General features: G+C 43.8%; 1 protein-coding gene across 1 annotated transcript in view; it reads left to right on the top strand.

The window, feature by feature from the left end:
• Positions 1-26,863, top strand: part of MCCC2 (methylcrotonyl-CoA carboxylase subunit 2) — a 216,416-nt gene that overhangs the window by 179,518 nt on the left and 10,035 nt on the right. The gene's annotated exons all lie outside the window — the stretch shown is intronic.

Here is a 26,863-nt window from a genome sequence, read left to right as displayed (position 1 = left end):
TCTATTCTACTGGTTCATATATTCATGTGCCAGTACTATGTTGCTTTAATAACTGAACTTTGGAGAATATCTTTATATCTGCCAATCTACCTATTTTGATTTCCTTACCAGAGTTTCCTTTGCAAATCTTCTTTGCTTATTTTCTAATATGAACTTTAGAATTCTTTGTTTAGCTACCCTCTCCCCATATTTAGCTTTATTGAGATTATGCTCAATTTAAAAATTAAATAAGGAAGATCAGCAAACTCTTGATATAAGTGTATAATCACATTGAGTCAGCTTGTTCAAAAATATGGTATGCTTTCTTATTTATGTGTTCTAATGTGTCCTTCTGAAATGTTTTAAAGATTATTTTAATATATATCTTGTACTTTTATTGTGGAATTTATTCATAAGAAAATTATCTTTTTTGTTGTAGTTCTTATTAATATAAATAGGATGTTTCCATATTATAACCTTCTAGCTTCTAACCATTGACTATCTTACAGTTTTGGGCTCTGCAATATTACTGACCTTTCTTATTGTTTTTGTAGTCTTTGAAAAGTTCCTGGCATTTTTCAAATAAACAATAATATCTCTGCCATTCAGTTTTTATGCCTTAAAATATTCTCTTATTTGCATTTTATTGGCTAGAATGCCAGTAGAAATTGATAAAAACAAAAAGGGAACTGGATAAATCCACAATTATAGTGGGTGTTTTTAGCACATTTTTCTCGGTCACTGATAGAAGAATCACACACAAAAAATTAGTAATCAGAATGATCGATAAACTGACCTAACTGACATGTATGGAACCCAGTACCCAACAACTCTACCATGCACATTCTTTTCAAGTGTGCATGAAACATTTACCAAAATTGATGGTATGCTGAATAATAAATCAAATCTCAATAAACCTCAAGGGACTGATGTATTCTCAAGTATGTTCTCTTACCATAATGAAACTTTGCTAGGAACAACAAATAAAAAGATAACTAGAGAATCCCTAAATATTTGGATTGGAGATTAAGCTATATACTTCTAAATAACCCTGGTTAAAAGAAGAAATTAACAATGAAAATAAGGAAGTATTTTTACCTAAATGATAATGAAAATATGACATATTAAAACATGTAATGTGCTTAAAGTATGCTCCAGGAGCCATTTATGGCATTAAATATATATTTGGAAAAAAGAGAGGCTGAGAAACCAATCATCTCAATTTATATATTTTTTAAAATTCAATCTATCTTAATCAGTAGGAAAAAAAAGCAAGTTAAACCTAAGGAATGCATAAGGAAGAATATGTAAAAGTTAAAAGCAGAAATGGAATTCTGCCTCAAGACCATAGCATCACATCCTACCTGATTTTGCAGACTGACTTGCCAATCCCCATAACTTTGTAGTAAGCCAATTCCTTTAAATTATTTTTTAAGTATAAATAAATAAAAAACAAACAAACAAACAAACAAAAACCCACGAAACTTGGGGCTTGCTCATAATGTGCTATTTTCCTGTCTGAATTGTGGCAACTGGGATGTCTTTACATTTGGGTAATTTATTGAGCTTATTAACTGTGTATTTTTCTATATTTGATCAACATGCCAACATTTGTTAAGCATCTAGTGTGTGTGTGTAAGATTGTGTAGGGCACGGTTCTCTCTTCCTTTCACCCCGTTGTTAGCATCACCCCGATAGAGGAAGCCACTTCTTACCAATTGGCTCAAGGGACAGAACAGTGTGAGTGCAGGCAAGCTCTGCAAGTCCATTCTGAGAGTAGGACCCCATCAGGCTTAGGCCGGAGCTTCCATCGCTTTGGTTGGCAGAGTCCACTTTGGTGCTTCCCAGTTCATGACAGTTCTTTCTGCCACATTTAAATTTCCAAAGTGGTCGCGCTGCTGCCGATGGCTAGGAGGCCCTGCTCCCAAGCTTGAGTGACTCGGCGTCTGCCTCCGCCATCTGGAAACAGTTGGCAGGCAGCTAGAGAACGCGCTTGCTGTGGCCCCCGTGTGCCTGGGTGGGTGGGAGGCAGGGAATTTGTGGAGATTAGTGCCTTGCCTCCACACTAACTAGATTACTTATCTTCTCAGCTATAAAGCTAAAAGGATGGTAATACACGTTAGTATTTGAGGAGGACTTGTTGGCATAATTAAATTGTTAATGACATCAGCATGTGTGCCTACTAGTATATCCAGATGGAAGGTTCAGTTATAACGTTAAAGAAATGCAAACATTTTGATTTACAGAGGTGGTGAAATTGTGAGTAAATTTATTTCTCTTAATATTGTTACAATGTTTTTTTTATGTAACCAAGAATGATAATAAAAACACACCAAAGCACTCCCCCCAAAAGCAGAAGGATGATCTTCATTACATATATATTCAGACAAAAGAAAAATAAAACACTAAACCAGTACTTTATACAAATTACATGGAGACATTTCTTAACTAATTTGAAAATTTAATCAGGAAATTTGGTGAAATTTGATCTGACATTTGCTTGTTTACATGTGCCAGAAACAGAAAAATGACCTTCCATTTATAAATATGAAACTAAATTTGGATTAAGTTTTAGAACTCATTATTTTGACAGGTTTAGATGTCAGAGCTGACATGTATGGATGAAAATATTTCTTCGAGTGTATTTAACATATGGCCTCCAGCTACTGGGAAGATTTTTGCTGTTATAACAAAAGGTGGCTTCTGAGTTGATGGATGAATGTTTTAATCAGAATCTGGTCTCAATCTGGGCACTAAACATACCAGAATGTGTTTGGTTTGTTTCTTTGTGATGAAATATACTTATATCCAAGAATGTCAACATCTTTATTTATTTCTAATAAACTAATATTTATTGAGCTTTACTCTGGGCAGGGCCCTGCATACCAGAGTCTATATACAAGCAGTTGCCAGCTAAATAAATAGTTGCTTGGAACTAGGAACTCATTTCCTTACGAAAATAATATTGTACGCAGTGGTAGTGTCTCAGAATAGTCCAGAAAAGGAAATTTAACTCAGTATGTAGCTGAGCCTTGTGCTGCTGCAAATACTAGCCTGATGCTGGCTGCTGGGACCAGGAAGCCCTCAGTGGAGGTGAGGACCATAAGCAGGGACAGGGAAAGTCAAAGACCGGAAGGAAATGAGAAAGGGACGGGGGTGAAGGAGAAGATGGAGGAGGAAGAGGATAGGGAACGAAGAGGAAAAAGGGGAGTAGGAGAAGAAAAGCAGCAAGGAGGCGAAGGAGGAAGCGGCCCCGTTTGTTCTTTTCTACCACAGGACCGTGTTCACTGATATTTCTTTGGCAGCTTCTCCTGTAGTTCTGGCTTCCAGGTTGCTCACCCCCCAGGAAGGGATTTGTGCCCTGCAATTACCATTTTCCTTTTCTCAAAAGGTCTTGAATTCACTGTGGATCTCATGCAGGTATTAAGAGGAAATCCATCTGCCCAGCCCGTGTGGCTCAGTGGTTGAGCGTCGACCTATGAACCAGAGGTCACAGTTCTATTCCTGGTCAGGGCACATGCCCGGGTTGTGGGCTCAATCCCCAGTAGGAGGCAGAAATGTAAGAATCTATTCCAATGAAGACAAATCACTGCCCTGCATATGAGAGAAAGAATCCCAAGCACTAGGAGGAATTCTCCTCCTCAATGTCCTCTAGGGCGCCTCTGAGTGATGCCGTTGCTCCAGGCTCCTTCTGCTTGATGCCAGAGCATTGAGCTCTGTTTGATCATCCTTGGTTCTCTATACTCGCTGAACATCTTTCCTTCCCCCTCTTCCTTCCTCTCTGAAATCAATAAAAATATATACATATAAAGAGGAACGCCATCTGATTGAACTATCTCTAAGCTATGAATGGCTAATCTTGTATATTTACAAGTTGTTTGAATTGTTAAAAAAGAAGCACACAAATCTTTAATTGCTAGAACTGTGGGCACCATAAAAAAGCAAAATGGGACATCCTGACCTTTTGGAATTAGGGGTTGGAATCTCTGGTCAGGGCAAACCCTATGGACAAGCCTGTGACACTGCTTGGAATCTGTGGTGGTCAGCTCCTGAAGGCTGGCCCCACTCTTCAGTTTCTTCTCCTTTCCACTTCTGAGCCACAGACACTCTGAGAGCTTTATAGCAGAAGTAGGCACCTGTATACATTTGGTTTTGTAAGGTGGCTATTGGCGAGATGGTAATAATCTGTATCTGTGCTCTACATTATTGGGCCCACGTTGAAGATGAGAAAACTGAGGCATGTAGGAACCAAAGCCGTATCCTTTTCAGCACAAGGAGTACAAGCAAGTGACTTGGATAGTACCAGCCGGTACTGTCCAGCCGGTACTGTCCAGCCGGTACTGTCCAGGATGGCAGCCACTTGTTGCATGTGGCTATTGCGTGCCTGAATTGTGCAACTGGAGAAGTGAATTTTTAATTTTATATCCTCTCACTGAACTTAAATTTGAAAGCTAATATGCAATTTAGTTATTGGAAGACTTTTAAGTAAGTTTGGAATAACTTGGGTATTTGAATGTATTTATTCAACTGTAAGTTTTATAAACTCTAAATATAGATCAAGTATTGCCAATGAAATGTAGTTTTTGAAGTCTGAGCACCCTCTGCTCCCACTGAGGACAACTATGAAAAGCACTTAAGCTTCTGAGCTTCCCAATGGAGCCGCTGAAGCCTTCGTCGATCCTGTATCACAGTCCATGTGATCCTTTGGCCCAACTTGCACTTTTCTCTTCACTTCCAAACGGGTTGGTTCTAAGAGTTTTCCTAAATAAATCTTCTGCCTACCAATACCCATCTCAGATTCTGCTCCCTGGAAGCCCAACCTGCCAGAATATATATATTTATTTATTTATTTTAATTTTTAAAAATTGATTTCAGAGCGGAAGGGAGAAGGAGAGAGAGATAGAAACATCAATGATGAGAAAGAATCATTGCTCGGTTGCCTCCTGCACGTCTCCCACTGGGGATCGAGCCTGCAACCGGAGCATGTACCCTGACTGGAAATTGAACCATGACTTCCTGGCTCATATAGGTCGATGCTCAACCACTGAGCCAAGCCGGCCAGGCAGAATGTATTTATTTTTAAATAATGTAATAAACACCTGGGGCCTCTGGGACCTCAAACATTTGGGGTCTTAAATATGCACTCTTTTAGGTCACAACCAGTCAGCAACCTCATGAGTGCCCACTGTGGGCTGGGAGTAGACTAAGCCCGAAGGAAAGAATGGCCTGGGCGTGGCTGGACCAGAGGAACTCCAAGGTTGTTCCCTGAGCCTCTACAAAAATATTTGTATCTATAAAATGAAATCTTGCCCCTAATGCTCAAAACTAAAAAAATGGTGGAAGCCATTCTCTGGGTGATTGTGGCTACAGGAGGGAAGGAAAGATGTTCAGCGAGTATAGAGAACCAAGGATGATCAAACAGAGCTCAATGCTCTGGCATCAGGCAGAAGGAGGCTGGAGCAGCGGCATCACTCAGAGGCGCCCTAGAGGACATCGAGGAGGAGAATTCCTCCTAGTGGGCAAAGCTTTGAATAGTCCACGTCATCGTCCATTTGCACGGAAAGAGAGTGACTCAAGGAAAGAATGTGCACTGCCGCATGGTGGTCCGTGGTGGTTTAGCCCATGGCTGGAGATCCAATGGAAGCAACTCTGGAGGATGGGAAAGAGGGAGGTTTGGAGAAGAGTTAGACACATTGGCTTCTCCGAATTAACGGAGTGTGAGAATGTGTGTGTTCCTTGAGGCCTCTCACAAAAGACTCCTTGCAGCAGGGAGGGGTTCTTAATAATCAGAAGAACAGAGCACTATCCTTGACAAAGGCAGATCTACTGACTGCCGTTACTCAGGGAGCAGTTTGATGGTACAACCCCAGGACTCCACTGTGGTGCTCAGGGAGGCTCAGCCAGGCACCACGGGGGAGGCTGGGTGCTTGGGATTCTTTCTCTCATATGGAGGGCAGTGATTTGTCTTCATTGGAATAGATTCTTACATTTCCACTTACTTTTCTTACCTACAATATGTCTACTACCATTCCCAGCCAAGGAAGAGTAAGGTTCACATGGCCTTGTGACCAATTGCAGAAATAAAGACTGTATTACTTATCCAAATTTCATTACCTACCCCAAATTCTTTTCTTTTCTCTTTCTTCCCTCTTTGTCTAAATGATCTATATTCTGGGAAATTTTCAGGAACTTAATCTTTCAACTCAAATTAAATTAATAAAAATTTTAGCAGTCATATTCTTATGTTCTTTTTCTATGATGGTTTCTTTCCTATATGTATGTATTATGGGTGAAGCATCTTTATTTTAAAAATCCTTACCCAAGGATATGTTTTTTAATTGATTTTTTGAGAGAGACAGGGAGAGAGAGAGAAAGAGAGAGAGAGAGAGAGAGAGAAGAAGCATCAATGTGAGAAACTCCTATTGGTTGCTTCTGGTATGTGCCCCGACTGGAGATTGAACCCACAACCTAGGTATGTGTCCTGGGAATCAAACCCACAACCGTTTTGCTATAAGGGATGATGTTCCAACTTACTGAACCACCCGGCCAGGGTGGGTGCAGCATCTTTTTATTTTTCTCTGCATATTCTAATTAGAATTTTTTCACTTTAATTTTCTTCTGTTCTTTATTTTTCCTCCAAGGTTGTTTAATCTTTTAATCATCTTTGTCTTCCTATTTCTCATTTTAAGCTTTCCATTTCACAGTCTGGTGATCGTGGCTGTTTAACAATGAAACACTAGCAAAGCTCCCCAGAAACCTGTGTTGGTGCGTGAGTCTCGCTGACTGTGCTGGGCTCAGCTCTTGTGAGCGAGAAGGCAGCCACTGGGTCCTCAGAGGGTCTCGGAATATCAGAACAAGAGGGTTTGCTGCGGCATGCTGTGACCCCACACTGGGTGTGTGGGTTCTTACCAGAAGATTCATTTGCATTTTTTGTAGAGACAAAATTTCAGCTTTATTTTTAACGTTTTCTCCTGGGCTTGGAAATATATCCAGTTGCCAGATGTCTTGCAAGCAGTTTTGTTGGAGGGAAATGTCAGGAGTGTCATTCTATGTTCAGACTTTCAATTAGTGACCCTGTTTCTATCTCATTTCTCATCCTGCCTTCCACTGCCTTTATCTTCCTGGTCCTTTTCTGTTCAGCTCCTACTTAACACTTCCTCCGTCTGTGTTAGAGAAAGACTTTGAAATCTCCTGGTGGATCTCTCTTGGATTCTTTGTTGAGAGAGGAGATAAAGAAACCCATGGGCTGAGTTTGTCACTTTGAACCAGAAGTCGTAGGTCCTCTGGGTTGTAAATGGCTCTTCAATGTGCTCCAAGTTTAGAGTCAGCCATGACATGTGACAGTGTACCCTAGTCTGGTGGAATGCCCATGGCTTGTAGTGTACTTTCTCATTTGATCCTTACTCCTCTGGGGTCCCTGGAGAGGCTGGAGGAATGGAGCTGGAGAAGTTGTCTGGAAGGTGTCACTGGGTAGGGAGCACTTGGTCGAAATAAGAAGACACCTCTGCTATCGGTCAGAATGCTAATGGAGAGGCAGGCAGTCCAGTCTAGGATAAGTGTCCAATGTGGGCCTGGAGGTGGAAGCAGGTGAGTAGGGTTATAGGAGCAGCACTGCCTCCTCAGTTGTTGCTGACTCAGAGCTGGTAGCAGGGGGAGATGGGAGATGAGCTAAGTGGGAAGCCAGTGGTGGAGCTGAAAGAGTGTACGAGGTGATGTAAGCCGTCAGTTCTATGAGAACTTGGAGCAAAAGCCCTGCTGATGAGGGTAAGTTTGAAGCCAGAAAAATAACGCCGTCAGCAGTGTCACTGGCACACACAAAGGACAATGATAGATTGCACAGTCCCCCTCTCACATTTCCGGGCTAATGGAAGCGACAGTAGCATAGATGAATGAAAGCCACAGCTTGCCCATTAGTTTCAGCTTTCTTCCCCAAAGGCCTTTCACTGGAACTTGCAAAATGTGCATTTTTTCCTCTTTGTCCTTCCTTTCCCAGCCTTCTAGAAGAGACCATAGGACGGAAGAGGCAAGTCCCCGAAGAGAGAGGAAGAGATGAGGGGCACCCCCAAATTGGCTGGTTGGAAACCAGGCTGGTTTGCATAGTGCCACTCCCTGTCTACTTTTTAGATGGGGCCAAGGCGGGTACAGGCACTGGGCCAAGCATTTGAAAGGTTCCCCTAAGGTGGTGGTGTCGTGCCCTCCCCATCACCTTCTCTCCAGCACAGGTGACCCATACAGCAACAACAGTACACCAGGCTTTGGGGGCCCCCGGACTCACTGGTCCTCAGCTGTGCTGAGAGCTCTTTCTCTGTGCCCTAGACCCGCCTCTGAAGGCCGCTACGGGCTCTGCCCTGATGATGGAGGAATGCTATCTGCCCCGTGAGGTTTTAGTTGCTTTTCTTTATCTCTTCCGGCTCCTCCTCTGAGAACATTTTCTGGAACAGGTGCTTTTTCCCCCTCCCTGCTCATTCCTGGCAGCAGCCAACATCATTCAAAGCCTGTCCCTCTGAATTTGCCAAGCAGAGTCATAATAGCCTCATCGGCAGTGAGTCTGCAGCTTTACCAGTGTCCTGGCTCTGTCTCTCTCTGTCTTTGTGTCTCTCTCCACCGCACATTTGGTCGAATATTCCAGAGCTCTTTAGGAAAGCAGCCTCAGACATACTCATCCTGTGCCAAGTAACAGGCATGATGCTTACCCTCACCCTTCAAACAAAAGCATAAAAAGGCTTAAAACCTCCCTGGTTCTCTAAATAAAAATACCCCATAACTGTTTTCCTCTGAGCAGAGGGAGCTGTTTCTACCCAGAGGCCCCTCTTCCTGCAGGGCAAACCCCAAAGCAGGCAAATAATCATTCATTTATGAAAATGAAAGATTCATGAGGGACTCTGCTGGGCTGCCAGCAGAGTTCAGATGGGTTCTGATCTTACTTTAATTTAATTAAGCGGTGTTTATTTAATCAGCCCAGAGATATGTATCCTCAGGCAGGAATTTGCTGCCTGCCTCTGAATTGTTTCTGTCTGTGGGAGGAGGAGGAGGAGAAGGACTGTAGTCTACCCAGCATTTTTGAAAGGTTTGGGCCCAAGAGGAAGGCTGGCTGGTGGTCTGGGTTCAGACCAGGTGCTGCGGGGACACTGCATTCAGCAGCTGTGTGTGTGTGTGTGTGTGTGTGTGTGTGTGTAGCCCCAGGATCTCATTCTGCGGCATGAGTGTCAGAGGAGCCAGACCTGCCAGCTGCCTGTGTTCTCAGCCACCACAGGAGGAACAAAGTAGAGAAGCGAGGCTGCACTGTGGCTCAAGGAGAGTTTGCTCAAAGCGTGTCCCACACATCTCCTCTGGGTGCTCGTTAAGCCGCTGATTTCCAGGCCCCACACCCAGCCTGGCTGAATCACACTGAAGTTTAAGAGCTACTGTGTCCCCAAGTGTTATGATCCTCAGAAGTATTTCCATTTTAAGGATTGGGGTGGGGTGGGGAGAGGACAGTGACGGAAACCCCTTTAGAAGGAATCACTGTGGTGGGTTCCAGGCGCAGTGGGGAGACATTTGGGAACAATGTTGTTGTTCTTAGTCCTCACTGGACGACATGTTTTTATTGATTTTAGAGAGAAAGGAAGAGAGAGAAACATCAATGTGCAAGTGAAACATTGATCGGTTGCCTCCCACAGAGAGCCCACAACATGGGCATATGCTCTGACTGGGAATCAAACCTGTGACCTTTAGGTATATAGATCAATGCTCCAACCCAGCTGAGCCACTCCGGCCAGGGCTAGAAACAGAATTTCCTAAAGCCTCCCAAATCCCTCCACTTACAGGACAGGTCTTGTCTTCCACGTGTAAGGGTGGATTTGCGGGGAACTGCTGTGCTGCGGTGGGTTGAAGCAGGATGATTTGAGTGGATGTCCAAGCTGATGGTATAAGTCCCAGTTGGAGTCCAAGGCCTGAGAACCAGGGGCATCCATATCCAAGGGCAGGGGAAGATGGGTTTCTCTGCTCAGGCAGAGAGCAATGTGTCCTTTGTCTACCTTGTTGTCCTATTCACGCCCTCAACTGGTAATAAATCTCTCTGTGTATATCCTATTGCTTCTGTTTCTCTGGAGACCTCTGACTAATACAGTGTCCCCACCGAACTCCTCCTCGGTGTGAGATGGACAGTGGTCATAGCCGGAGTCATAGGATTCAGCCATTGACTAAGAAGGTGAGTCCTTCTTCTTCTGCCTTATTTTGCTGAGTGACTCTGATATTAATAGAGAGGAGTAGTAGAACCTGCTTTTATTTTATTTTATTTTATTTTATTTTATTTTATTTTATTTTATTTACCAAAAAACACACTGTCTCACACGTGATCAATACTTTTATTTATATTAACTCTGTAATCCCTCCCCAAGACATTGTAAAACATCTATAAGTAGCCCCATTTTGAGGAAATTGAAGGTCAGATTGCCTTAAGGAACACCTAGGACATAACCCAGACACAGTCTAATTCAATAGTCTAATTCGAATTTTCCTCTAGGCTTGTGCCATCCGATATTGTGGTCACCAGGTACATGTGGCAGTTAAGCACTTGAAATGTGGCTAGACTAAACTGAGATGAGCTGTAAGAGTAAAATACAAAAATTTAGTACAAAAAAAAAGTAAAATATTTTGTTAATGTTTATGCTAATTACACATGGAAGTGATACAATTTTGAATATATTACCTTAAATATAGAATTAAAATTAATTTCACCAGTTTCTTTTTACTTTTCAAATATAATATGGATATTATAAAATATTAAATTATACATATGGCTTGCGTTTGTGGTCAGCATTATCTACTGGATGACATTGTTCTAAATCAAAGCTGACATGTTTTCAGACTCACAACCTCAGGTCACACCAATACAGCCCTCATATCACCCCAAGACCCCTGGGAGGTGAGAGAAAACCCAGCAGATTGCATGGTAGCTAAGCCCCTGTTTTTCATGTTTTGCTATTTCCTCATGAAAGGGAAGAAACTGGGCACCATGGGGGTAACCCAGGGAGGGACCAGATGCTGATAACTAGGCAACTTTCTTTGAAGTGTGATCTTGTGTCAAAAGGTCTTTCCAAACTTATTTGGGTTAACGAAGAACTGGGGAAAGTTCAGACCTCTGAACCAGAAAACTTCCTCCTCCACGTTAGTGTTGGGTGAGTATGTCGGAAGAGATGGGGGTACCCTCTGCACTGAGAAGTCTGTTAAAACAGGGGCAGACAAGCTAAACAAGAGGGCCGGAAAGGGAGTGTAAAAGCCTGGCCGGAAAGAAACTCAGCCATTGAAAGCAAGTGATTCCTTTCACTTATTCATTCACGTAGCAAATTTTTACAGTAAGTTACTTATTGTTACTAATTGTCTAATGTTACCTACCAGGCAATGACTGTTCCCAGTTCCGGGGATAAAGTGATGATCTGCCATCACTAGAGGTGGTTATCAACAGTGTGGAAGATGGCTCACTACCTCCTCTAGGTTGCATTCAGGCAAGTGGGAAGGGGAAAGAGAAAGTGAGAACACTCGCCTTCCTTCTAAGGATGTTGAAGTTCAGATTGCTTTAAGGATCACCTAGGACAGAAAGAGGGAGAGGGAGAGGAAAGAGAGAAACATTAATGTGAAAGTGAAACACACATCACTTAATTCACATTCCATTGGTCAATACCTAGTCACAGTATCACACCTAGAAGCAAAGGAGTCTGGGAAATGTAGTCTTTATACTGAATAACATGTATCCTGCTAAAAAATTTTTTAATGAAGGAAGAAGAAAACAGAATTGAGGGACAATTCTCAGCACTGATAAATTGCACAACTACTGTGCTGACCATGTCCACAATAGGACTGCATTACTGCAAAAACCAGAGTCTGACAATTGTTGATAAATCTAACAGATTTTACTTATTTAAGGATAGAGAAGGAAGACAGCATGGTCAGGACTCATATTAGAGAGATCAGCATCGTTTTCCAGGGCATACAGAGGTGAACACTTCCAGAACACAAAATTCTCTCTAAGAGAATACACCCAGTTGCAGACGATAATACCCGAGAGAGTAGGGCTCACATTAAATTTTCAGGAAGCCTAAGAAGAAACAAAATAGGGTAATGAGATGGAAGAGAGTTGGGGTGGGAGGTGTCTGGCTATTTATTAGCAAGTGTGTATCTCTAGGGAGCGAATATTTGAACCCCTGAAGGGGTGGAAAGCGTTCCTCATGGAAAGTGTTCCAGGCATAGGGAACAGCAGATGCAGAGAGTTTGAGATAAAGATTAGCTTTGATGTGTGATCAGAAGCAAAGTTTTCCAGAGTGACTGGAGTGTCACGAGTGAGAAAGAGAGGGAATACAGGAGAAGGAAAAGAAGGATGGCAGCTCTCACGTTAGCACTGGGTTAGGGAGCATCTGTTTCAGACAGGGGGAAAGTAGCATCTGCTCCGTCAGGTACTCCCTTGTGGTTGTCCCTTGCAGGTTTCCATTCAAATGGCCCCAAACTAGAGCTGAGAAAGGGAATTTGGCATCAGCTTTCTCCGAGCTCATAGTCTTCTTCTGTCCTTCCATTCATTTTCCTTATCTGTTTACTCAGGACAAAAATACCGGCCCTGCCCTGCCTGCCTCCCAGGGTTGCCCTGAAAATCAGATGAAGGAGGAGGCGTGACGGGGGCTGTCCTGTGAAGGGTTGAGTTCTGGGGGAGGGAAACATAGTGTCCCACGCCCAATGAAGACTCGATATCCTTACCTATATTGTTATGGTAGCAGTTGGTTTCATCAATTTTCAGGCCTTGACCTCAGATCTGTTTTTATTTTGAAATATCTTTCTTTTCCCAGTGTACTAATTTATGATGGGTTTGTTTTTCTTGTAAAAGTGGGTGCTAAGATATTTTTAGGAGATTCCCCTTTTTCAAGGACCCCTGAGGCTTGGTGCAGAGGGGTGTGTGTTGTACCCAATGAAACATTTAGGTTATTTGTTGGATGAGAGCCCTGCCGTCTGCATCCCTACAAAATGTATATGTGGATAGCCTGGCCAGAGTGACTCGGTTGGTTGAGTGCCATCCTGTGCAGTGAAAGGTTGCCAATTCGATTTCTGGTTGGGTTGTGGGTTTGATCCCCAGTTGTGGAGCCTACGGAAGGCAACTAATCAATCTCTCTCTCTCTCTCTCTCTCTCTCTCTCTCTCTCTCTCTCCTTCTTTCTCTTTCTCTCCTCCCCCCACAAGCATTTTCTCAAATGAATATTTTTAAAAATGTATATATGGGTATGACTTTACATAAAAATCAACATTTTCTGAATTTCTTTGCATGACAACGTAGACATACCCTGTTTAAAAAAGTATTAAACTCTATTTGTTTATTTTCTCTGTCTGTGCCATATGCTTTTCCTAGAAAACTTTGAAAATTTTGCTTAGCACAGGACTTTGGAACCATTTTTTTCAAGGTTACTTTCCATTCCTGGGGGATGGGGAGTTGAGAGATGGTTGTGGGTAAATAACTTCTTTAACTCCAGTTCCATCTGAGTATCAATCATTTATATCTACCCAGCTGTTCATTCATTTCCACTGAACATCTTCTGTATACCAGCTTTCATGGCAGTATAAGGGACTGCACGTACAAAGAAGAAAAAGACAGTCCATGCCCTTAAGGGCCTTAATGTCTAAAAGGGAAGACAATGCATGTGGTATTACAGAGCAGTGTGCCAGACACTGTGAGAGGGAATGTATGGGGGTGAGAGGGGGCAGGGGGCAGAGGACCATCCCTGTTCCAGGAGCGATGGCTGAGGAAACCTTCCCAGAGGCGATTACGCCTGCACTGAGTCTTGGAGGATAAAGGGGGTCAGGAAGGCTTTCCACCTAGTGGAACCAGCAAGTACAAAGGCATATCCTGGGGTGGAGCATTTGCATGGTACCAAAACTTCCGTCTATTTTAATACAGTCAGAGCGTCGGACACAGGATGGGGATGGAGAATGCTAAATGATGCTAGAAAGGTAGATTCTCATGGCAGCAGCATAGATAAGAACAAGAAGCCAAAGTAGTTCACCCCTTCACAAACTCCTGCTTGGATAAACATAGAAAATTACAGACTTTTTTCCTTTGAAAAAAGAATGCCTACTTACTAATTTAAAAGTATAGGATCACACACACACACACACACACAAAACCCACAATCACTCAGAAATAATTAATAAAAATATTTTGATGTGGTTTCAGGGCTTCTGTTTTTCTGCCAGGCTTTTCATATGCTCTCTGCCTACTTTCCTTTTGTTTCGGGGCTTAGAGCGAAGTCAAAGCCTCTTTTCCTGGAGAAGTGGTGCTCGTGACTGGCAAAACCAGTGAGAGAGACTCTGTGGCACATCACGGAGAAGCCAGAGAGAGACTCCTTAGCGTCTATTACCACCTTGCAGAAAGCACAGAGGAAGAACCTGAGGTCATCACCTCCTGGAACAGGCTCCCCAGAGCTCCTGAGCTCAGGATGTGCAGCATGAGCCCTGGCAGCCGGGAGGAGGGAGGAGTCCCAGGGGCACCTTCCCTTTTCCGGGGCTCCTGGGAGAGCCAGGCATTCTGGGGAAGGCAGGCTGATTTACTGTGTCTGCTGTTTGGGCTCAGCATGGACGTGGGGGAGACAGGAGGCTGGGGTGCAAGGTTGGGAGCACACACACACACACACACACACACACACACACACACACACACACACAGTGCTGAGAGGCCCCTGACACAGCTCACGTGCAGTTCTGGACTGTCGGGTCCAAGGAAGACCTAATGGTCATTTGCCCCCCAGTCTAAGGGCAGAACCCGAGGCATGGGGAGCAAATGTGGCCTGAAGGACCAGGCTGGTCCATGTGAGAGGAGGGAGGGATCCCTGGTTCCTGACCCCATGTTCTCGCCATGCGTGGTGCTGATCCATCGGTGGTATGGATTCTAGGCAAGTCATCTCTGTCGGTCATGAATGTTCCCATCTGGAAAACTAGGTTGATATTGCCTGCTTCCCCTTCTCGGGGGAATGTTCTCAACATAGTATATAAACTAATACAGGATTGGGAGTCAGCAGACCTTGATCTGAGGCCCAACCCTGTGGGATCTCGGGTAAGTCACTTTATCTATCTGAGCCTCCGTTTGCCCTGTTTAACATAGGGGAATGATAACTTTAACAACAATAATAGCATTCTTGAATCCTCGCTATGGCCAGGCAGTAATCCTCTCAACAACCTTGTGAGGGATGCACTATTCCCATTTTAAAGGTGAAGAAACTGAGGCTCAGAGTTTAATTAACTTGCCTAAGGTCTCCTACCTAGGTGACAGTATCTACTTCATAGGGTTTATGTAAGAATTATATGAACTGTTTGTGTGTTTTTCCACTATGAGACCATGAGGCACTCATATGTAAGCATACTCTATACTGAGATTTTTTTTTCAATGTAAATATATTGAGGTGGTGTTTTTTAAATTCTAAGTTATTACTGCTCCATTTTATTCACCAGGTGTTATTGGAATTGCTGCTGAATGTCAAGAACTGTGTTAGGTGCTGGAGAGGAGGGCACCTCACACTCCCTGCTGTCATGGAGGTCACATTAGCAGATAAGGCGGTCGCCCGAGTACACATGATGGCTGGGGCGCTTGCTAAACTGCACCACTGTGAGACGTGGGCCTGGTGGTGGTGAGGGCTGAGCTTTGTCCGAAACAGAGGTTCCCAGCCCTGGCCACTGCAGCCACCTCCAGACTTCCCGAGCCCCCGGGAAGAGGAATGAGCCCCAGAATCACTGTTCTTTAAAGCCTCCCAGAGGGTTCTCTACGGCCCCCAGGGTTGAGAGCTGCTGACCTAGACAGGCGAAGACACCTCTGGAGGGGGTACATTTAAGCGAGGGGCTGCTGCAGTTTGAAGATGGTTCATTCTAACTGCCCCTGACAGCTTTGCCAGCTGGAAGTTTCTCTCTTCTGACAGGAGGGCTGAGGCCACCCTCAGGAGTGGCTCCCAGGTGTGCTGGCCTACTGAGAAACATGGCCGACTGCAAGCCTGGCCCCCCAGAACCTCCTAATTACTGTCTGTCTCCTCTGCTCAGGGCATCAGGCAGCCGCTGAGCGAGTGGTTTCCTTGGGAACCCATGGCCCCTGGCTCACCTCTGCTCAGCTAGCTGCTGCTGAGCAGGGGCTGGGTGCGGAGTAAAAGAAGGGTTCTTGGAGATGGGACTTTGAAGACCTGGTCTCCCCCTTCATCTGTCAGGCTGCAGATGGGGCGCTGCTCCCCAGACAGGCTGCATCACGTGGTCCCCCTGCATATCACACAACCAGGCCTGGAAGATACAACCTCAAACACCACATGCACAAACAGCTCAGACAATCCTGACATAAATCCTAAGAGGTAAACAATATCACCCAACTGGAAGACTTTGGACAAGTTAATTAAACTCTGAGTTTCAGGTTTTTAACCCATAAAATGGGATAATAATGCCTCCCTCACAAGTTGTTTTATAAAACACTGAACAATATGTAGGGACCCCGTTTGATGCTGACATGTGGGATGAAGGCTGATGCCTACCTCACCACTCAGGCTATGAAGTCACACCTAGACCAGGTTGGAGGATGTGCCGTTAGCAGTGTAGTCAAGAGGGCTGGTTGGGGCTGGACACCACCCTTGTCCTTAGCTTTGCTGGATGCAGGCAGGTGCCCCCTACAGACGGAGGTGGGGGTTGGGGGTGGAGGCTGCTCCTGGAGCAGCAGTGGAGGCCAACCACTTGTCCCCTGTGCCAAGCAGGAAGGCTGGAGTTGAACTTGCCCTTGCATTCCCCCCGAAGTTACAGGCCAGAGAGGTCCCCACCTCCACGGAAGTGTTGTAAGTGGAGGAGCAAAGAGTCCAAAGTGCTGCAGTGAGTAGCTTCCTCTATCCAGAGCGTCACAGGTGGGGAAGCAGCACTGCACTCCCTTCCCCGACCCTTCACACATTTACACACTAAACCCTGGCGTCTCAGAGCTGAAAGTGTTCTCACGATGACCTAGAGTCTAGACCGCCCTGCTCACTCACAGAAGAAGGGACTGAGACGGGGAGAGAGAATGGCGGGATGCAGGAGTGGAGCTGAGACCAGGACAGGGTCTCCTGGCTCCAGGACCTGCATCCATTTCATGTCTGTGTGGAGCTGGTGGAACTGTTCCCGGGTCGCTGCCCTGGAGCTGAACACCTCCAGCCAGGCTCACCCCCAGCAAGCATTGCGTGTGGGGGTCTACACCACGCACACCTTGCCACTCCTTTCTTCTATTAAACATCTCATGAGGAAATGAGATGAGATGCATCTGGGCAGCACCTACTCTGTTCAGTTGTAGCATGTCTAACTATTCATTAATACATAGCCTTTACTCTGTATGTATGAAGCAAATGCCCATTCTCTAACATGTAGCACTTGCCCTTGTGTTTAATGTAAAACTGGCACCAAACAGAAAAAATAACTCTGAACTGTTGCCTTCCAGCTGTGTCTGACACCTTCGCATCCTGATTCTGCCTTCTGTGACCCAGGCTTGGCTCTTGACCACACATTCAGGCAATACCACTCCCAATGTGACTCAGCACACAGCAGTGCTACTGTCTTCCCCATGCTGGCCTTGTGGGAGTCCTTCTGATCATAAAATATTACAAACTGGAAGGGATCTTACAGATTATCTGGCCCGGTGAATTTTAAAATTCTCATTTCCTTAGTGAAACTCTTTCATAACACAAAATCTTACGTGGGATTCTGAATGCAGAGCGGCTTGGATGAAGCAGAGGATGCAGGGCTAGAGGCACACTGGGCTTTCCTCTTGCCCTGCTGCCTCCCCGCTTCCCAGCCTGCTGAGATAAGGGGCCCATTTCACAGATGAGCAAAGCGAGTCCCAGAAAATAACAGTCGGTGAGCAAACTTCTGAACCGTGATTCTACATTCCATAGCAAGTTACTTACCAAGAATGAGACATGCTTTTTGTGTTTGTTTTCATTGTTAAAATTCTGATATTTCTGGCATTAAATGAATGAATAAATGAGATTTTTCTTTACTAGTGGGGTTGCTCTTTCAATTAGTTTGTCAAACATTTGTCAAGCATGGGATCTTACCAGGTGCTTAAAAAAATTCATGATCTGAATGCAGATACAAACAAAAATCAAATCCTAGTGCTAATGAAAATCAAAGTGCCTATAATCAAATCCCATTGTAAGTAACAGGCACCCCAAGGAATTGTGGCTTCACTGTGTTTCTCACATTCAGATCTGGAGACAGAGAGTCCAGGGCTAGTGTGGTGGCTCTGTTCCATAGAGTTCTCTGCCACTCCTTAGAGTATGGCCCTCGACTTCTTGGACCACAATGGTGGCTGGAATTCTAGCCATATCCATCCAACAGCAGGATGCTGAAAAGGACAAAGAAGAAAGGGGGCAAAGGGCCTAGGCCGGATACATTTTAATGGAATTTTCCAAACATTTCCAAAAATAAGTTCTATTTATATGCCATTGGCTGGAAATAGTCATACGTCATCCCTAACTATATTCCAGGCAGCCATGCGCCCAGCTGAAAATCAGGGATTGGATTGTAATGAAAGATGGGGCAAATGAGTACAGGAGGGTGCTCTGCCCCAGAGTGGGTTTCATATGTTTTTTTCTCTATTCTTTGATTTTCATAAAGAGTTTGAGGGAGCCTTCAGGTATCGAGTGTGTAGGGTGGGGGAAGTAAGGTGAACCCATGAGAGGGAGGGTCTGATGGAGGCAGATGTGGGCCAAATGAAGTGTGAGTAGTTCGGGGAAGTCTGTGCCAAGTGCTCAACTAACCTTGTGCCCCATGTGTTCACATATCTCATACCCTCGGCAGGGTTGTGCAGGTAAATTGTTTGTTAGTTGAGCAATAATAATGTTGCCTAGTACAATAGAACATTATCTGACACTGGCTCCTGTTTTGGAGGTAGAGGAGTTTATGGCAAAAAATATTAAAGAAACAAAACAAGGCAAAACAGGGAAATTTATGGGAACATTTAATAGCGAATAGTCAAGGCATGCCAAAGACCAAAAATCTATCGCACAAAAACGTGGCAAAGCTAATGTGGAAAAAAAAAAAAAAAAAAGCTAATGTGAGATGAGGGTGTATAAAACACCATTATTTCATTTTGGGACTAATGTTGGCAGCTGTGGACAGTGGGGCTGCTTTAAATAATGAATCAGAATTATTGAATCACATTATCAATAATGACAGGACTTCTTTTTAAATTTAAGATCAGATTAAAAAGCGCTTGGGTCTTATCTCTGTGTACAATGTACGAAGTATGGACAGTTTCCTATCACTGGCGCACATCCCTGCATCTGCGATAGGAATGCATTTAATAGACCAAACCAGTGCAGCTTTCTTTCGGGAAATTTCAATTTCACTGCAAGCAATTTACATAGAGAGTTGCAGCTTGAATTCATAGCTTATATCTTGGTTGCTTTGGAGATGGCTTCTCTGTTGGAAAGGCAATTACGATCCACAGGAGAAGCCTGCCCACCATTAGTCTCCAGTTTTAAACACTGACAGGTGGAGATGGAAGTGGGGGTGGGGTGCTGAATAAAGAAAGGGCTTTGTCTTTCTAGTCCATGGGAGAAAAGGGATTTAAGTGTCACGATTTCCTGGTTTCCAAAGATATTTTTTTTTCCTGAACATTTCAAGCTTTTGACCAAAATGAGGACATGAGTCTTTTGTAATTAGTGAGTATTCTTACCTTAAGAATATAGAGACAAATATATGAAAGGACCAAAAGTCAATCCCTTGAAGCCATGGGGAAAAAAAAAATCTAGTGAGACTATAACGTTTGTCTGGAGCTTCTGGATGTGCATAGCTTTGAAATCTGTACAGTGACTTTTGCTACAATCTTTGTTCCTAGGGAGAGTGGACTTACTCTCTGGTCGCTGATGCTCGGGGCCATTGCACCACAAAGCAGTCTTTATAATGTGTTCCTGAGATAGCATTTCCCCTTACCAGCTGATATGATGAAATGGTTGTGTTTGCAAATTAGATCATGCTTCAGCCAAACAAATGTGTATTTTATGAGTGACTTACTCTCTGCGAGGCCCTGACATAGCCCAGAGGCTTGTGCACTCAAATCAGAGGCCTGAGCCCAGACGGGCCAGCATTTCCATCTGATTGACTTTGGCATGGAGACCCCAGGTTCCTTCTTCTTTAATCACTTTATATTTGAGGCTAAAAGCCTATAATTATTTAAGGTAGCTGAAATTTGAGTGACCCAGATAATTATCTCAGCAAGATGGGCTTAAAGTTTATTGACACAAATGCCAGTTTCATAAAAGGCTTGGTACAAAAGGTAAGTCTGTGAGACAGCTGGTTGACCGAGGTGAGTTGACAATGAATGGCACCAAAGCCACAGGGCTCACCAGGGACTTTGAAGTAGTTACCATCATTTCCATAATACAGTTAGCAGGGGGTTGTGGGAGGTAAGTTATCACACTTTGCATTGCCCAAATCGAGGCTAGCTGCTTAGAATTAGAGGGTTTCTTACCTCATCATTCCTCAGCGTGGACCCCATTGCACCATGGCTCAGACTCCACCCAGGCATATGCTTAGCCAAAAAATGGTTGATGAGTCAAAACAAATAAAATCAATCATCATTTGGTTACCCGAGATTGTGGGTAGGCAAATTTAATACTATGGTGATAGTAAAATTTACACAGGCATAGATTTTTTTTTTTTTAACACAGGCATAGATTTAAAAAAAAAATCTTTATTGATTTAAGAGGGGAAGGAAGAGGGAGAGAGAGATAGAAACATCAATGATGAGAGAGAATCATTGATTGTCTGCCTCCTGCACATCCCCAATTGGGGATGGAGCCTGCAGGAATCGAACTGGGGACCCTTCAGTCCACAGGCCGATGCTCTATCCACTAAGCCAAACCAACTAGGGCTACACAAGTATAGATGTTTGAATCTTACCTTATGCATCTATTTATGTTGTATGTTTAATGGATGACTAAAGGTAGCACAATACCTACTTGCTATCAAGCTTAAAAAATATGTAACAATCATTTGAATTTAAATCCACACAATTAAACCCTCGATACTATATTTGAGGGTTCATTAGTAATCATTAAATAGTAAGACTTTCATATGTAGATAACCTAGATCACTTTGGGAATTAAACATTTTTTTTTTTTTTACCACTTGTCAAATGCTACCTCCTGCTGTGGGTTAGCATATAGTAGGCATGCCATGTTTCCCCAGCTAGATTAATAAATTACTATAGACAGGTGGCTCTATTTGTAATATTACCACAAACTTAGTAGCTTAAACAACACACTTATTATCTCACAGTTTCTGTGGGTCAGGAATTCTGGTAGGACTCTGCTTCAAGATCTCTCATGAGACTATAATAATGAATCCATCAGAGCTGAGGTCTCATCTGAGAGCTTGGGGAAGCAGCCACTACTAACCTCACAAGTCTTAGGTGCCTTTTTTTCTCCAAAAGCACTAGGCACATGTCATAGGTACTTGTTAAAAACAAACAGGGATTTGTGACTTCCATATGTAGAAAAATAGGGCTAGGTAGCTAAGAAGGAGGGACACTAATATCCTGGGATTGACTACCTCTTTGAGGGAACAGATAGGGGCAGAGATAATAATTTTCCTATTTGGCTGGACTGTAACCAGTTTGTGAATATGCATCTGGATCGATCACGGCTCTGGGTTAAAATGTGTAAATAACAATGATAATGCCTCCAATTCTTTGCACACTTAACATGTGCCAGACACTGTGCTGAGCAGAGGCCTAGAGAGGTTAAGTATCTTGTCCAAGGGTCATGAAGCTAGTAAATGGCAGAGCCGGGAAGTCTTATTCTATCAATGCCAAAGTGCATATTCCCATCTACCATGCTTTCCTGCCTCAGATAGATGGCACTTTGGGTAGAGCATAGAGCAGTTTAGCTCTGTGGGGAGGGAGGTATACTGCTGCCTTAATGGCAAGGTTCTTTTGTGCAAGGGAAGGGTTAAGAAGGGATAAACACTCTCACAGCAAAGTATTGTTGAAATTGCTTTCCTTTTTTGTAGGCCAATTTTAACAGCAAACAAGCGATAAATCAATGTCTAAGCCCTAGCACAGTTAGCAGCTAGGGTCGGGGAGAGGAGGCAGTGATCACTCACGTCGCAGCAGTGTCTGGAGACGGGCAGTGAGGTTGGTCTTCCGGGGCGGGAGGTCCGCGGAGCATGATGCCATGGAGCAGAGTGGGAAGCCAGTTGTACACATGCAAGCTACGCTCCTTGTCAGCTGTCCCCTTGGCCTCCAGCCAGGGCCGGATTTTCTCCCCCAAGTCAGGTTATTGTGCCCTTGTGGTTTGGGGGCCTCAAGGTCCCAAACCATTAACGTAATAACCATACCGCTCTGGGTAGATTTGTGCCCAGTGTCCTGTGTGACATATTGCAAAGACAAGCCAGAAACACATTTATCCACCATAACAAGTCAGCCACCAGTCATCTCAACTAGTTAAAATAACAACAATTGGTATCACTGTGTAGGACACCCAGACATATGTCCTTAAGTGCAGCACTGAGGAAGTGGCAATCATTATGTGGTTTATCAAGGGAAGAAGCGAGGCCAGAGCTTGCTTTGAAAATTTTTCAGACCCAGCATTTACTGCGTGATGATAGTATTTATTTTATTATTATTTTAATCTTATTTTTCAATTACAGTTTACATTCAATATTATTTTGTATTAGTGTCAGGTGTACAGCATAGTGGTTACACAGTTACATACTTTACAAAGTGATACCCCTGCAGACCTACTATTTACTGTATGTCCTTCTATTGTTTGTTACACTTATAAGCTAGAATATTTGATGTTTTCTTGCAATTTTTTAAAGTGTCAGGATGTGTCACGAATGGGTCAAAAATGTAATATCTGACCCCAGATTTCCAGTTCCTCCTCTCCTCCTGACAGGCATGCCATCCTAACCTCCCCAGCTGTCCAGGTGCAGCACCATACACACCCTCCTATCCCTTTTCTAAGTATCACTATCTGTGGACACTCAAAATGCCTGGGTTTGTCAATACTATTTGACTGGAACAAAGTAGTAAAGAGTGGGTATGCACAGGAGAAGGAAGGATTGTGCATACCCAGGCTGAGCCAAGACTCTGAAGTGAGTAACAAGTGAGGCGATATATAAGAGAGAATTTGAGAATGGCAGCCTCCCACCCCCCAACAGTGACAGTTGAAACAGAAGGGAAACATAAAAAAAACACCTTTGCAGTGCTTCTCAAATTTTGCAGCACTTTAAATCATCTAATTAGTTTCCAAAAATTCTAATATGGGCCACGGCTCAGACCAGTTTCATCAGAATCTCTGGGAGTTGCTCTCAAGCAAAAGTGTTCTCTGAAACTTTCCAGCTCCTGACACTGATGATCTAACAGAAGAAGCTTGCCTGTCTCAGCGTGTAAGCACTGCATCAGTTATATTTCACTGTGTAATAGCAATCTGACCCTAAAATTTATGTACTGGAATAGCCAAAGTAATTTTTAAAAAGAACGAAGTTGGAGGACTCACACTAATTTCTAGATTTAATATAAGGCTATAGTAATTGATATGTGTGATAATGGAATAGATCAATAGAACCAAATAGAGACTCTAAATGTACATACACATATCTTCACAAATTATATATACACTAGGGACCCAGTGCACGAATTCGTGCACCTTGAAAGGAACTATGGGCTGTGAGGCTCTGGTAGGCACGGCCCATCCTCCGTGCCCCCGCCGTGGCCCCTGGTCCCCTGTCTGCTGGTAGCCCCGCGCCCTCCGCCGCCACTCCCATGTGCTTATGGCGCTGGCCCTGCTCGCACCCACTGACAGTGTGGAGTGATTGGGGCCAGCACCAGCAGCAGGTGCAGGTGGAGCCGGTGCCGTCAGTGGGTGCGAGTGGTGGCTGCTGCCCCAATCGCCCCTCAGGAGCAGGGAAAGGTGGAGAAGCCCTCAGGGGCAATCAGGACCGGCAGCCGCCACCTGCACCCGCTGATGGCACTTAGTGATTGGGACTGGCTGCGAGTGCGAGCGGGGCCGACACCTACAGCAGGTGCGAGCACCAGGCAGGACCGTGGCACAGGAGCAAAGAATTTTCAGTAACCACCAGAGGCTCGCCCCAAAGACAGCGACTGGTGCCCCGCCTTGGTCTGGTGCCCCTGCTCACCTGCTCCACCATCCCACCATGGCCAACGCCTGCCATGTTCCTCACACGCCCCCTGGTGGTCAGCGCATATCACAGCGACCGGTTGTTTGGTTGTTCCGGTTGTTCTGCTGTTTGGTCTATTTGCATATTAGCCTTTTATTATATAGGATACTAGATGCCAGGTGCATGAAATCGTGCATGGGTAGGGTCCCTAGGCCTGGCTGGTGATCCCTGCCTCCCTGCCTCTCCGCCTCTTCCTTGCCTCATTCCCTCAGCGCCCTGCTGCTGCCGCTGGTCACCTGCCATGTTCTGCACTGCCCCCTGGTGGTCAGTGCATGTCATAGCAAGTGATTGAACTCCCGTTCTCCTGGTTGAACTCCCAAAGGGACACTTTGCATATTAGCCTTTTATATATATATAGATAACTGATTTTTAACAGGACTACAAAGGCAATTCAGTACAGTCTTTTTAACAAATGATGCCAGAAAAATTGTATATCCACTGTAAAACAAAAAGAATCTTGACCCATAATTTTACCATATAAAAATGTTAACTCGAAAGACTATACACCAAACTCAGATCTAACATTATAAAGACCCTAGATGAAAAGATAGAAAAATGTACTTGGGTTAAGCACAAATTTCTTATAGATGATAAAAAAAAAAAAAAACACAAACCAAAAAAAGAAAAAGTTAATAAAACAAACTTAATCACATGGAACCTGCGTTGTTCTTTTTAAGGTTTCAGACAGTGTTAATAAAAGATGCAAGGTAAATCACAGGGCCCTTCAGTCTCAGGCCAAGGTCAGCAGTCTGCAGGAATAAGCAAGGTTTCTGGAGGACCTCACCTTTCAGGAGGGCCAGCCACAGCAAAGCCCACCTGGCTTTGATAGATAAGTCCTCTTACTGCTAAGTGCTGTTCTCTTATTTATTTTAGATATTCTTGTCCCATGGTTTAGCTCTATTTCTTTCACACTCAGTTTAAAAATCTCACTTATGTCCAAAACCTTCTCAAGGCTGTTTTAAACCTGCTTCACTGATCCAGGAAATGGTGCCTGGTAAGAACTAAAAATAAACCAGAAAGGCTCCAGTGAGGTTTCAATGGCAGAATCCAAGGAGTTCCAGGGCTTTCTAAATTTGGCCAAAGGCTTTCCTGATTTTCTATTTCAAGTTTATTCACTTGAGGATATTCAAAATCTGAAGATCATTCCTTCTTTTTTCTGCTGTAAAAACAGAAGAACCTTGGCTTCACTTTGCAGAAGATTACAATGTATATTTTGTTCCTTTTGGGATGTGGTAATGGTTATGCAATGAAGTGGTTAGGAGCACGGCCATCAGTCAGACAGCCTGGGTTCAAACCCCAGCTCTGTCATTGTTTGTGACCTTGCACAGATGACTCATCCTCTCTGTGTCTCAGTCTCCTTGTTTGCAAAATCAGGGTTGATGTGAGGATTAAATAAGGTAAGGTGTGCATTTAACACAGGCACTGAAACTCATTAAGTGTTCAGTAAATGGTAGCTCTTAACCTTACTCTTATCATAGTAAATATAACCATCTTTTGACTTTCTGTAATGGTCTTGGAAATGAAGCATTAGTATTCCATTTTGGGAGGATTGGAGGAATAAATAAATAAAATATTGTGTGTTATAGACTGCTAACTATTGACTAATCTATCTCCTCACATTCCTGGGCATATAATTAAGACTATATTTCCCAGTATCCCTTGTAGTAGGGTAATGTCCTGTGACTAAGTTCTAGCCAATTTAATATGAACAGAAGTCATATGACCCATTTCTAGGCCTGGCCCATAGAAATCTCCCATAAACATTCCTCCATGCTGTTTCCCTTGGGATGGAGATGATTATAGTGACCTTGGAAACGATATGATAAAGATGGTAGAGCCCCGTTAGCCTGAGTTCTTGAGGTGACAGTTGGGTGATGGAGGCAAAACAACCTTCAACTGAGAAGGAACCACTTCCTTGAACTGAGGTAAATAAACTTCTCTGGTGTTTGAACCATTCTGTATTATTTGTTACAGCATCTAGTTCCGAATGCCTAGTGCCATCTTGATCACTTCCTTCCTTAACTAATACTCCTTTCTTGCTTCCCATTTCCTATTTAAAATTCTTGAATGAAATAAAAGTGTTACATTAGAAAGGTTTTGAGGGACCAATTAACCAAAATCAACATATGGGAGCTCCTGTTGGTTTTATGGAGCACTTCTGCTTTTTATTTTCAAAGACCCAGGAATCTTGAGAATTAGGCCTCCTTAAAATAGAATTTTGAGGGTGGGTGTGGGAAGGCTTAGATTGCCTGGATTTTACTATTCTTGACATTAGAGCCTTAACGGTAACAAGTAGGAGTCACTTTGCTATGTATCTCCATTTGAACATACTCAAAAGCGTTCATGAAAATGAAGAAAGGCATTTGAAAATGACTGAAATCGTTCATGGAAATCAGATACAATTTTGCACACACAGTTAGTTGCAAGAACTTTAAAGGACATACAGTGGATGTTCACATAAGTCTCCAGTTCCTGCATGCCTCAGTCACCCTTAACCAACGAGGCTGAGGAGAGAGTCTGCTCCAGCGGCAATCCAACCTGCATCCTCCTCTGGGGTCCCCTGCTGCTTTTGTCCCCAGGCCCCTCGGTGTCAGAACCTCCCCCCTCCCTCTGTCCCTCTGTTATCCCTTCTTTCCTTCCTTTCCCCATGTACTAGCTTTAAGTACTGAATCTTAACTAATTAGTGTTTAGAGACA

This window comes from Plecotus auritus, assembly GCF_963455305.1.
Source record: "Plecotus auritus genome assembly, chromosome: 7".
Taxonomy (NCBI): Eukaryota; Metazoa; Chordata; class Mammalia; order Chiroptera; family Vespertilionidae; genus Plecotus; species Plecotus auritus.
Note: the sequence above shows the minus strand (reverse complement) of the source record. Positions and strands in the feature narration are given on the sequence as shown.